We start from the raw sequence: 14929 nt of genomic DNA on the forward strand, positions 1-14929 counted from the left end.
CCCACGAAAACCTGGAGCCAGCCCTCCCCCCCACAGTCTGTAGCCAAATAACCCCCATTTTTCAGTGCGTAACTTGTATTATGAAGTTAATTAAGGTTGACAAGCTTAAGTAAGAAGAATTGATGCTTTTGGCATTCAAATGGGCACTGTAGGTGTGTTTCCTGTCCTCCTCTCACTGCCGACTTTTATTCCCCATTGACTTACATTGGGTTTCGTGTTTCGGCACGACCCCGACTTTTCCCTATTGTCGGCCGATTTTGCTCGACCCGACTTTTGGAAAAGTCGGGTTTCATGAAACGAAACTCGACCCTAAAAAACCAAAAGTCGCTCAACACTAGTAATGAGTATGGGGGCTGTTAACTTCACAGCTCACAGCTTGAGGTCCCAAATATCTTTAGTTTCACAGAGTTTCCTGGATAATTATAGTAGCATTTCTTAAAACAACATATGAGAAAGATAACTATTAACATTTAACAATGAAATACTTGAACTTGTATAATTTGGTTACACTTTCTGCATCCTGATATACCTGTCAATTTAAGAAATGCTACATTTGTAGATGGCTGCTAAAAGTGATGAAGCTTCGGAGACCTTTGCCAAAATAAAAAAAAATCAAGTGTATATTTTAGAGATTAGAGAATCAATTTGTGTTGAATGTTATGAAATTTTCAGGTCCCATATTTGCCCCCCAAAAATGCCTGTCACGTTTTTATTGATTGTAGAAGATTGAAATAACTACAGAAAATAAAGATGACCTCAAGCGTTACTGCCCAGGCTTCTCCATAATAACTTGCATCTATCACTTTACTTAGTGGAGCACAACCAATCACAAAGAACTATTATAGCCTGTGTAAAAGCTGAGACAGGGAATGCAGCAGCCATTTTGGAGTTAATTAGGATGACGAAAAGGCAAAGGAACTTACAGCTCAGCAATAAGGATAGGAAGAGAAAGCTTTAAAACATTGAAAAAATGCTAACATTGAATATTAATGCAGATAAAAGCAATAGTCTGGAAATAATTGATAACTGAAAAATGAGAGGTGGGAGTGATGCTAACAGCAGCGCTAGTCTTGATTTGACTGATTGTTTGCTTAACAATATGGTGTTAGTGTTATTTGTCCTGTGACATTTGAATTACATAATTTTTTGATCATTCTTCATGCACTAAAAAGCAGAAGTGAGACAGCGCAATAATTAAAAATACTAATTTGATACTGTGCTTGTTTGTCACTAGCAAATGTATTCTTAAATAGAAAGCATTTTTTGCACATTTGTTTTATTAGTCAAATATAACATTTGTGCAGGCCAAAACAATATAGCACCCTGTTGTAAGTGCTGATGTTTTAGACATGACCTATGTAGTATTTCTTAATGCAACTTTTTGGGAAGGTGTTTAAATTTAGTGAAAACAATATAACAAATGTACACATTTAACTGTACGTGTCTGTTTATTCACACCTGTTTTACTAGTCTGCAATTTGACTGCTGTATTTTTCTATGTGCACCTACCTACTGTAAAAATTCCACCCCTCAATGTGACTTATGATGCATTGTTTGTCAGCACAATTACCCAGTCTGATGCAGGGGCATGCTGTGCTTTCTGTGGAGTGATTGACAGCTCAGTCGCCAAGTCTGATGCAGGGGCATGCTGAGCAGTCTGTGCAGTGATTGATAGCTTGGTTGTCCAGTCTTGTGCAGTGGCATGTTGAGCTGTTTGTGTTGCTAATGACAGTTGGACGTCCAATCTGAGCTTAGGAGGTATTGAGCGCTCACTAGATCCCTGTTCCCTTGATTATTTAGCTGTTTAGCTGGGATTCCAGCAGTAACTTCAGCTCAGTGTAGTTGCTTGCTTGTTGATCTATCCCTGCCTGACCTTGAACATTGCTCTGACCATCCGTTTGCCTAATCCCTTTGCTCTGATCCTCTATTTTCCTGGTATTTTGACCTTGGACAGTTACCTGACTACGATTTTGTTTCTCCCTTCTGTTTATGATGTACCCTATTTGTTGTTGACCTTGGACTTTTTGACTGTCCTGACTCACAGCATGTCCATGAGAAGTGACTCAGCGTCACACCTACCTAGCATTTCTTATTATATCCTCTTTGGGAAGGATTGAATAATTGGGGTTGAAAAGATTTTCAAAAAGTTAATTATAGTGTTTTGTAAAATGTATGGGAAAAGGAAAAGTGCAAAGTAAAAAAAATAAGGCTATAAATATGGGAGCCAATAGAAGCAACAGATGCACCACCATTTTATTACCAGCCATCAAGGCAGTAGAGATACCAAATGCAGAGAGGAAATTAGCAGCAAGTGAGCCGAGGGCATCATGGAATATATGGCATGTCAATCATCTCAGTCACAGCAGGATAATGTTACCTCTAGCAGCAAAACTATTAGCTGAGTAGTGTTCTGCACAGAATGGTCTAGCTAATCACAAATGACTAAATGGATCATTTTTGGGCTGTTTTCAAATAAAAATGAGTTTGTTATTACCCTTTTATCATCTTTTTCTAAAGTGAGGCAACTTTGACATTACTAAGGTTGTGTTTGTGCTAAAGAGTTTAGAAGAGATTGAATACCGTCGTACGAGACCTCGGAATGTTACACATCAGTTCAGGGCATTTAGAAGCTTTTCACTATTGCAATTTGCAGTATGTGCAGATTCAATTCACTGCAAATAAAAAAAATTTGAAAAATTTTTCAAAACTGGTGAATTCAAATTTCAATAGATTGGATCTTCTCTAGTATACTCTATATGCTTTTGTTTAATTTGGGTTAAAAAGTTGAGCTATATTTTATTTTTTATTCCATATTCTTTTACATATTTTTAGACCCCCCTATAAGTTGTTTAAGCTTTGTGCTAGTTCTATACTTGGTTCATGAGGGTATGTGTCTCCTAAGTAGTTTGTGAGCTTAGAATTTTGGTGTACTGTTTAGCTCTCATTAATTAGGAAAGCTTCATTCCTGCACTGATTTCTCTCTTTACAGACTTTTATATTCTGGTACCATTACTCTATAATATCACTACCTCTGTGCTAACTGAGACACTGATGTCATCTCGTTTGCCTATCCCTCTAGATGCTACTCTCTGCATATTGAAGCAGCCAAAGTGATTTCTACCTCTTCCCAGCAGAGTCTATTGTGAGTGCTCTCCCTCCTTCCCTTAAGGGCCCGTTACACATAGCGATATCGCTGTAACATCACTGGTTTTGTGACGTAGCAGCGATATATTGCTAGCGATATCGCTACATGTGATACTTACCTCCAACCGGCTCCCACGCTAGCTATCGCTGATCGCGCGAGAACGTCCTGGACCATTTCTCGTTGTCAGCTTCCTGCTGGGCTTCCTGTGGCGCCGACGAGCGACGCGTGGACGCGGGCGGGAGGACATCAGGATCGCCACATCTGACAGGTAAGTAGTGACCCCGATTGCTGCTATGTCACTGGTGAGATCTGCCTGTGTGGCAGCTCACTAGCGACCACTTAGCGATGCACCAGCGATCCATATCGTTGTCGGGATCGCTGGTGCATCGCTTAGTGTAACGGTACCCTTAGTACACTCTGATCACCTTTCCCTCCCTGCTGGTATCTCTAAAGATCTCCATATATTTGTTTTTATGGTCACTTGTTTAGGTGACGTGTTCTGTGATATGTTGATTAAGCCAAAGGCAGTCAACTCTGGTGGTGGCCATTCTCCCACGATAACGAAGAACCAGACATATTGATATCCAACCTTCAAAACAACTGGGTCCAGGAGATGTTCATCTATTGTGTATAGTCAACCTAGCAATGTATGACTTTGGAAGGCGGTAGGCAGAGCAATGAGCAAAGTAGAGGCATGGGTTAGCTCTTACTGTACAGCAGAACAGTCGTGTGGTATTCGAGCTTAGTTTGGAGGAAGCCTGTTAGAAAAGGGGTCTGCAATATATGTTCCTCTAAATTTATTTTGTCCAAAGGCCATGAATGTGTTTTCTCTATGGGCAAAAAAAGTCACTATCATCAGCACATTAATGGACGTAGAGACAAATATGGACCCAAAACTCAACATCTTTTCATTGAACTATAGTAGTAGTCACAGCTCACTTTCAACTGAATCCAGTCTCCTTGATTCTTCATGCATGTAGAAAATATAGTATGGCATCATCATGCCGAAAAGCCTTGGGTCGGAGGGAGAAGTATGGACAAAGAGAAGAGGCATGTGACTTGCACCAAACAGGTTATGAAATTGACATGCCAATGCAAATGATTTTAATGTTAGCAGAAGTATGGCAGTGTTAACCCATTCATGACATATGACGTACATTTACATCGTATGTCGTGTCCCTACTGTACCTTTGATGCTGAGCCTACATCTTTTCCGGCAGATGATAGCTGATATAATGAGCTATCATGTGCCTTTAACATCTGGGTTTTAGATTGTTACCCTGTTAAATAACGCTGTGAATCTCTGACAGCAGCATTCAATGTACGCCGGTAGGAAGGCGCGTCACTGCACATGTCTATCGGCGCCTGTGATGTAATCTCAGGGTGCCGATGAGCCATAATACCCAGTGGTCTGCTGAAGGCTTCCGTGATTGTCATGATTCTCTTGGGTAAGCCAGTGTTTAGCTGGTGTTTATAGGAGACAGTGATTTTAGCTATACGTGGCAGGGCTGAATCTCTGCTATGTATAGTACAAGCTATCAGACAATCACGGCTTCAGTCCCCTAAGGGTGTTGTTAAACACAATAGTAAATTTTAAAAAAAGTTTATGAAATTAAAGCCCGCAAAATTTCAAATCACCCCTCTTGCCCCATCAAAAATAAAACAATAAAAAAAATATACCGGTATATATTTGTTATGGCTGTGATTGTAAATGTCCGATTTATGAAAATATAAAGAATATTATTCCGATTGGTAAATGGGGTAATGAGAAAAAAAATAAAAAAAAAGGAATTACAGGATTTTTTCGGCAGCCGCGACATTACAATTAAATGAAATAAGGGGCAATCAAAACATTCTATCTTCAAAATGATATCAGTAAAAACAGCAGCTCAGGGTGCAAACAATAAGCCCTCACAAAGCACAATATACTGAAAATTGAAAGTATTACGGTTCTAGGAAAATGGCGTCACAAGCAAAGTTTTGTTTGTTGTTTGTTTTTTACAAATTTCTGAATTTTTTTTCATCACTTATATAAGAAAACAAACGATATAAATGTGGTACCTACGTAATCAAACTGACCTGGATAATCATATTGGCAGGTCAGCTTTACCAGATAGTGAACATTGTAAATAATTTTTTTTAAAAAATGGATAAATATCTTTTATTTTGCAATTCCAAAGCACTTGAATTTTTTTTTCCTGTTTTCTAGTGCATGATATGATAAAATAAATCATGTCATTCAAAAGTACAACTTGCAGAAAAAAAGAAGCCCTCATATTGTTATGTGGATAGAAAAATAAAAAAGTTATGGCTCTTGGAAGAAGGGGAGGAAAAAATGAAAACAAAAAAAAAATTGGCCAGGGGGTGAAATTGTTATGGGGCAGCGGGATGGAGTATTTACAGAATGATGCTGAACCAAATACAGTACATCTTGGCATCATTATCTGCATACACAGAAGCTGTTACAGAGGTCTGGGCCAAAAGAGAATAAAAGATGTGATTATTATTTACCAGAGCTCATATATAGCACAGGATTCAGTCCACTATATGGCTGCTGTCATTGTGCGACACCATGATTGATAATATTAGTTTATTTTTGCTGGTAAAAGACCAACTGTATGCGAGTCCATGTGGAGTTAACTATTTGTCTTATGTTGGTTGTTAAGACCCTTCAGCTCCTCGATCCGCTGCATCAACTAACAGGAAACATTTTTATTATTTCACAATTCTGAAAGTAGGAAAACAAATTTACGGTAAATACTTTCGAAAACTAATAATAGAGATGCAAGCGCTGAACATCCAACATTCCTTCTTCTTACGTGAACACAGGTAGAACATCTAATGGCAGGGTAACAAAGGGAGGCTCGTCATGACTGATGAAATGGCTCCGCTCGGAGAAGCCCGTGAATGAGGCTGCACTCGATGACTTGTATCTTCGTTTCGCTCTTTGCAAAAAAAATATTGATTTTTATTTTTGGTCATTACTATTAGGAAAAGAAAATTATATTATCCCATTATCCCTTGCTTTCAAAAAGAGTCGGGAAACCTTTACTTGTTGGAAGTATTTTTTGGCAAATAAGACAGCAATAAGTTTTACGAGGAATTTGTAAGAAAACCTGGGAGCAAGTAAATGATTCCTCTTTAGCGCCACCTGAGGGGAAATGAAGCATTATACAGTGCCTGTTCAAAACAAATGGTTGCCTATATAATGCATGACAGTAGCTAAGCTCTATCAATCATCGGGGTGCAAAAAAAGGCAAACTGTAGCGTGAAAATGTCACGAAAGTGACTGTCCCTGTGTGACGCGACACGCCAACGGTCGGTCACTAAACAACAAGACAAACAAGGGGACACCGGGGACTCAATTACAACGGTGGGCCCTGCAATAGGGAACAGGGTAATGGACACCTCCTGCACTCTCCTGAGGTTGTGCCCTGGTCTAACCTGATGTCCCTATACGGCTTCTCTCAAACTGTCACCGAGCAGGATACCTCAGCCCTCACTTGCCCTGCACCTATCCCTCAGTAGGGAATTGCAAGTGCGGACTCTGGTCCCACCGCTGCACTAATACAACACCAAGGGAAAATAACAGACAAAGTAAAACAAACAACACTTAGCTTTCCCTGCTGCAATGCACCGAACAGCAGAGTAAGGCACCAGATCACAGCATTCAGCTGATGCACCACTGTACCAGAAAGCTCCTATCTTCTGCACGGTTGGTATCCAAAAGGACCTGTATAACCAACAGTCAGCTGACCTTTTAAAGAAAGGTGGGAGTGGTCACCACTTGCATCAGCAAAACTCACCAGCCATGTGGTAACACCAACAGCCACCGGGGGGAAAAACTGATATTAACACCCGATGGCCTGAAAGGAAAAAAGTTTATATGTAAGAAACCCGAACTGACACAGATCCAAAAGTGGATCGTGACAAAAGGTTCACAAAATGGGACTCTCATCATTTGGGATTGCAAATGTCAGGTTATCCCTTTAAATCAGAAGGTTCTGGTAATGATTAGACAAAAAAAGGCAAGAGTAATAAAAACAACCAAGCAACCAATCTAACCTATCAGATATTTATGGTCTATCCTTTTGAAATGGATGACCGCCATGAAAATGTTAAAATCACAATCAATAACCCTCAATGAGAATATCCCTTTAGTATTGCCATGAAAGTCCATGTTCAGCCTGTATAATAATGAGAATTTTTATTTATATAGCACCAACATATTCTGCAGCACTTTGCAATTCAGCAGGAACATGTATAGACAATATAGACATCGCAAAGTAACACAAAGTTCACCAGTTACAGGAAATGTGAGGGTCGAGCTGCTCACAAGCTACAGTCACTAAGGAAATAGGGGGGCACAAGTGAGGTAATAGGTATGTCCAAATGTGTTTTAAAGCATGCTTAAAAATATGGGGAATAAGTATAAATCTGTTTTGCCAGGGTAGTGCATCCCAGAACACTGGTGCAGCATGAGAGAAGTCTTGGAGATGGAGGTGGGAAGTTCAGGTTATGGAGGATGTTAGTCTTAGATCAGTTGTAGAACGGTCAGAACTGGTAATGTGGCACCCCTGAGGCTTCAGTCGCCACAGAGGTAATGCACCTCCTCCTGAGGTGTGGTGCCCCACCATCTAGGTAAGGTGGGAACTCCTAACCACGCTCCAACACCTGCACCCCTCACCACAAAGTAGTGTAGCAAAGCCACATTGTGGCTCCTTGCTTAGAGAGTAGCAGAGCACCTTTGGTGGCTCCCTGCTTGGAACACGAAATGTGCTGAGGCGGGTGGAGTTTAGACTACATAAAGAGCGGGAAGGTTCAGTCAGTCAGTCAGTGAGTGAGAGAGAGAGAGTCACTCTGAGAAGAGTGAGGATCCCTTGAAGAGGCATGGAGGAAGGAGTGCTGCAGCTGCCTCAGTGATCTGAGCCAGCTGGCACAGGAAAGGAAAGAAGGAGAAAGACATTAGACTGAAACCTGACCTTCTATGAGAGAGAGGAATTAGTACGGAACGAAGGAGTAAAAGGCGAACACAGAGGAAGTGGGTTAGAGGAAGAACCCTGCCTAGAAGTTCTAAGCGCAAGGCCAGGGCCCAGTCCCCAAGGTTGTATGGATACTGAAGGTCCTGCAGAAAGATACCGGTGGAGTAGTGGGCTGTAAATGCACTGCTCCCATCTAAGACTTGGGGGCACAACAGCAACTTGGATAGTGAGCCAGGACTCAGGAATAAGGAGTGCCCGAAGCAGGCTACAGCTGTCTGCCATATAAGTAGAGTTCTTGGGAACATCTGTCAGGAGGCACTCCAGTGTAGCTCTGTACTAGGAGTGCTTCACTTAAAGGCGCTATAGAGGAGACGTTCGGAAAGGTACTTGTTGGCGGAGTGTTGGAAGGGAGCATCCTGTCTTGCCTGGAGGTTGACTGAGCCCAGGACCCGGAGGACACAGCACAAAGGCAGGCATCTGTGTGAACTGCAGACTGTGAGTAAAGCTTTGAAACTACATGTCCACTTATTCCCGCATCACTACACCCCACACTACTACATCTGGGCACCGGCCTCTACACCGCCTGTGCCTCTCCTCCATTGCTACATCTACATTGCCCTGGGACTGCAGCTCCACCTGTGGGGAGCTTCACCATCTTGGCTGCAACCCACCACCAGTCCCAGAGGATCTGCATGCAGCGTCGGCCTAACACCTCACTTTCCGAACACCACAGGTGGCTTCACGAACTATTCATAAATTTTATTTCATTGTTCATTCATCCACTTTTTGCCATGGAGTCCCAGGGCCACGGACCGGGTCACAGCTTCCGTGACAACTCCCATTGAGATCAACGGGCCCGGTACAGAGTACCCAGCTAGGCCCTGGTGGGGCGCTCCATTCTGGCATCACGAACAGGATGACGAGACCCGATGCCATCGGGTTCTGTGTGCCTAAGATTTGCTGGACTTAAAACTTTTGAGAATGTGCAGAAGACCCAATTTGATAGACTGTGAAATGAATACTAAAAATGGCCGACAGCCTGGAGTAGAAGGGCGTGATCATATGGGTGGTCCTAAGAAAAGAGCGCAGACTGTTCTGGGCCTCCCCTGTCCAAACTTCTATGCGACAGCAACATGGCCCACCACCTTAGGGGTTCGTATACTGGCTTGGTATGGAGGCTCTGGAAGAAGACGCCACCCCAAGAAGGAGGGGCAGAAGCCAGTGGCGGGAAAGGGGCCGAGGCAGGAAGAACGGCAGAACGCCATGATGGAAAGAGAAAAGAAGTCAGAAGAATGGGGGGGGAGGGGAAGCCACTCGCCCCCAGGCCACCCCTGCGGAGGCTCCGACCGCTGATACACCCTCTGCTGCGCCCGCCACCACCTCACAGCACATATTGCCATTGGATGAGCCCTGTCCGGAGGAGGTATATGAGGGTTCCGGAGCAGAACGGGAGGCCGGGACCACGTCCCCGTCTGGACCGGGCGCGGTTGCACAGACCTCTACCGACGGCCCCAGCAGAAACCGGCCTTGCCCCACCTGAATCCAGCTGCGATCGACGCCATCGGCAACCCCTGGAGTTGCGGCTGCCGCTGTCCACTACCAGGTACCGGGACTGGAACCTCGCCTGGAAGCACAAGGTACGACCACCGCCCCCGACCTGACCCTAGTCTTGGGAGCGGAACCCACAAATAGAAATGGCCCAATTGACCTCCGCCGGCAACCCCAGGCTGCAGTGCTGCCAGCCGAGGTCCCGATGGACACTGAAGAATCATATTCCGAGGAACCAGCGACAGCGCCGGCTCGGTCACCAACAGCAGCAGAAGTGCCATCGGTGGTAGCGGATATGTCGTCCCCGCAGGCAGTTGACATTTCCATGGCCCTTTCAATTACCCCGACCAGCCCTTATCTCTCCCTTTGGGAAGCAGAATTCATGCGCATGGCAAGCAACCAGCAACAAGATGAAGACACCCAAAGCGTAACCCCTGTTAGCAGTTCCAGTCCAGAAACCCCAGGAGGGGACCACAATTAGTCAAAATGCTAGTTTAAAGTAAATCTCGTTGCACAGGAGGGTATTTGCACAGTTGTGCCATTGTTTTCTATTTTTGCACCAGTTTCCTATTTTTGGTTATCATGTCCTAGTTTATTTTCCCAGAGTTGCCCTGTTTTGTTGGCAGCATTCACACTTGAACTGTGGAAATCATGAACGTTGAATGGTCCAGAACTGTTATTGTATATAGTTTGCACCTCTTTAGGTGCTCTCTCTTGGTTTTATGTAGGACTCTCTTTTTGAAAGAAGATTTACCTCGACATAGGGACATATCCAGACGCGATGGCAGGACCAGTGTCTATCTTTGCACTTGATAATAATGCTTAATGTTATTCTCTGAATCAGAAGTTAGAACGTAATAGTGTATAATGAAAGTATTAATGACAGATTTTATAGAAGTATATTGAGAAAGAGACATAGTGAATGTTTTACAGAGTTTTTGAATAAAGATGTTGAGAATGTGAATGCAGAATTGAAAATTACAGGTGACGAACCAGATATCTACGGTTGTCGTCCTAAGTCTAGAAGAGACAGTGAAAAGTAGAAAATGTGAAAGATAATGGAAAGAGATGTGTTGCTAGAAAATGTGAATTGATATTGAGTTTGCTTATATAGCACTTTACATTAGGTAGCGTAATTTAAAAAGTTTATACAGTTAATTTGCTTGTAACGTTCAAGAAACCGTGCCTCCTATAATAGGAAGTTTAGTATAAGAAATGTTTATTCAGCATTATCAAAATTTTGTATGTTCCTATATTGTCAACTGTGTTTGCTTTGCAGCCCGCGGACGTGCTGTGTTTAACGGGGGGCAATGTGGCGCCCCTGAGGCTTCAGTCGCCACAGAGGTACTGCACCTCCTCCTGAGGTGTGGTGCCCCACCATCCAGGTAAGGTGGGAACTCCTAACCACGCTCCAACACCTGCACCCTTCACCACCAAGTAGTGTAGCAAAGCCACATTGCGGCTCCTTGCTTAGAGAGTAGCAGAGCACCTTTGGTGGTTCCCTGCTTGGAACACGAAATGTGCTGGGAGGTGGGTGGAGTTTAGAATACTTAAAGAGTGGGAAGGTTCAGTCAGTCAGTCAGTGAGTGAGAGAGAGAGTCACTCGGAGAGGAGTGAGGATCCCTGGAAGAGGGATGGAGGAAGGAGTGCTGCAGCTGCCTCAGTGATCTGAGCCAGCTTGCACAGGAAAGCAAAGAAGGAGAAAGACATTAGACTGAAACCTGACCTTCTATGAGAGAGAGGGATTAGTACGGAACGAAGGAGTAAAAGGGAACACAGAGGACATGGGTTAGAGGAAGATCCCTGCCTAGAAGTTCTAAGCGCAAGGCCGGGGCCCGGTCCCCGAGGTTGTTTTGATACTGAAGGTCCTGCAGCAGACACCGGTGGAGTAGTGGGCTGTAAATGCACTACTCCCATCTAAGACTTGGGGGCACAACAGCAACTTGGATAGTGAGCCGGGACTCAGGAGTAAGGAGTCCCGGAAGCAGGCTACAGCTGTCTGCAGTACAAGTAGAGTTATTGGGAACATCTGTCAGGAGGCACTCCAGTGTAGCTCAGTACTAGGAGTGCTTCACTTAAGGGCGCTATAGAGGAGACGCTCGGAAAGGTACTTGTTGGCGGAGTGTTGGAGCATCCTAACTTGCCTGGAGGTTGACTGAGCCCAGGACCCAGAGGACACAGCACGGAGGCAGGCATCTGTGTGAACTGCAGACTGTGAGTAAAGCTTTGGAACTACATGCCCTGGTGTCCTCCACTTATTCCCGCATCACTACACCCCACACTACTACATCTGGGCACCGGCCTCTACACCGCCTGTGCCTCTCCTCCATTGCTACATCTACACTGCCCTGGGACTACAGCTCCACCTGTGGGGAGCTTCACCATCTTGGCTGCAACCCACCACCAGGCCCAGAGGATCTGCATGCAGCGTCGGCCTAACACCTCACTTGCCGAAAACCACAGGTGGCATCACAAACTATTCATAAACTTTATTTCTTTGTTCATTCATCCCCTTTTTGCCATGGAGCCCCAGGGCCACGGACCGGGTCACAGCTTCCGTGACAACTCCCATTGAGATCATGGAACCCGGAACTGAGTACCCCGCTAGTCCCTGGTGGGGCGCTCCAGTAACGTGATAGACAAAGATGAGGGAAGAGATCTATGGTGATGCAGAAATGAGGAAAGATTTGTGGGTGAGAGAAGATAGTTTATTTTGTATTCTGTAGTGAATTGGCAACCAGTGCAATGACTAGCACAGGGTAGAGGCATCGGTGTAGCGGCTGCCACATTCTAGACGGATTGGAGAGGAGAAAGTTTGCTAAGAAGGAAGCTGATCAGTAGAAAGTTGCCATAGTCCAGATGAAAATGAATAAAAGCCACAGTAAGAGTTTTTGCAGTTTCAAAGGTGAGAGAAGATTGGATTCTGGAAAACCTAGAGGTCAAAGATAAAAAAAAACCTTCTCTGTGACTTTCAATTTACTTTATAGGAAGACACGGCTTATAAGAAACTTGACATCTTTTTTTTTAATAAAAACATAGGGATTAAGTTCTACAATAAGACAGTGCAGACAAATAATTGGAAATCCGCTGCCTGTTGCTTCACGTTAATATACGTATTTAAATCAAAGTCAGTTCTTGGCACAAAAAGAAGCTCCAAAAACCTGTAATTAAAGCAGTGATGTCTAAGAGAAGGTAATAAACAGCCACCTACAAAAATAGAGACTGTCAGTCACGGTTGCCCTGTCTGGTCATTCTGACCTTACTCAGCTTGTATATTCGTTATATTCCACAAATAACGATGAGAACACAAGAAAGAGAAACAAAGACAATAATTATCCTACAGCAGCTCACACTCGATTATGCAGAATTGAAGTCTACCCAGATGACAGTGACAACCTTTTTCTTCCAAATCGTTCTTAATTGTTAAAAGCATACTGCACAATTCAGAACAGAATTTCAGAAGGTGCATATCATGCAGGTTTCACCGGATTCTCATAGCACAACATTGTTTTCTTTTTTGAGGACTGGGGCAGACGGCCGTAGATTCTTTCATGCGAGAGAATCAGAACGATTATGCGAATCACACTCTGATCAGCGTTTAATCAAATTGTGAGCAAAGTGTGACTTGATTCTCTCAGACGATGAACAAAAAATTTTCTCCATCTTTTCCATGCTGTGATTGCAAGGAAGTCGGACTGCACTCAGATGACAGTTGGATGTTTCCACAAACTCGTGGACAGACTCTGTCCGGTGAATCAATCGGACATGTTTACAGCCCCATAGACAGACTTATATTGGTCACAGTGTGATCCGATGTTTTGCCAGATCCCACTTGGACTGAAAATACGATTGTCTGCATTTGACTTTAACTCCTTTACCCAAAGGGTGGTTTGCATGATAACCCCTTCATGAACTGGCCTATTTTGACGATTATGACCTGACCATTTTTTGCAATTCTGACCAGTGTCCCTTTATGAGGTAATAACTCAGGAATGCTTCTAGCTTCTAGCGATTCTTAGACTGCTTTTTCATGAAAAATTGGGCTTCATGCTAGTGGTAAATTTAGGTCAATAACTTTTGCGTCAATTTGTGAAAAAAACAGAAATTTGGTGAAAATTTTGAAAATTTTGCAATTTTTCAAATTCGAGTTTTCATGCCCTTAAATCACAGATATATGTCACATAAATACTTAATACTTAATAAGTAACATTTCCCACATGTTTACTTTACATCAGCACAATTTGGGAACCAAATTTTTTTTTGTTAGGAAGTTAAAAGGGTTAAAAGTTGACAAGCGATTTCTCATTTTTACAACACCATTTTTTTTTAAGGGACCACATCACATTTGTAGTCACTTTGAGGGATTTATATGATAGAAAATACCCAAAAGTGACCCCAATCTAAAAACTGCACCCTTGACAGTGCTCAAAACCACATTCAAGAAGTTTATTAATCCTTCAGGTGCTTCACAGGAATTTTTGGAATGTTTAAAAAAATGAACATTTAACTTTTTCACAAAAAATTAAATTCAGATCCTTTTTTTTTATTTTATTTTTACCAAGGGTGACAGGAGAAATTGGTCCCCAAAAGTTGTTTTGCAATTTGTCCTGAATATGCTACACCCCATATGTGGGGGTAAACCACTTTTTGAGCACACAGCAGAGCTCGGAAGGGAAGGAGCACCGTTTGACTTTTTCAATGCAAAATTGGCTGGAAATGAGATCGGGCACCATGTTCCATTTGGAGAACCCCTGATGTGCCTAAACAGTGGAAACCCCCCACAAGGTACATCATTTTAGAAACTAGACCCCCTAAGGAGCTTATCTAGATGTGTGGTGAGCACTTTGATCCCCCAAGTGCTTCACAGAAGTTTATAACGTAGAGCCGTAAAAATAAAAAATCATATTTTTTCCACAAAAATGATACTTTTGCCCCCAATTTTTTATTTTCTCAAGGATAACAGAAGAAATTGGACCCCAAAAGATATTGTGCAATTTGTCCTGAGTACGCTGATTCCTCATATGTAGGGGTAAACTACTGTTTGGGCACATTGCAGAGCTCAGAAGGGAAGGAGCGCCAGATTTTACTGTTATTATTTGCAGGTGCCTTGACTCACTGGGAGAGCCCAAAACAGCAGAACACCCCCCTATAAGTGACCCCATTTTACAAACTACACCTCTCAATGAATTCATCTAGGGGAGCAGTGATCATATTGACACCATGGGTGTGTCACAGAATTTTATACCATTGGGCA

This window comes from Dendrobates tinctorius, unplaced genomic scaffold (genome assembly GCF_039654945.1).
Source record: "Dendrobates tinctorius isolate UK_male_01 unplaced genomic scaffold, ASM3965494v1 ptg000116l, whole genome shotgun sequence".
NCBI classification, from domain to species: Eukaryota; Metazoa; Chordata; class Amphibia; order Anura; family Dendrobatidae; genus Dendrobates; species Dendrobates tinctorius.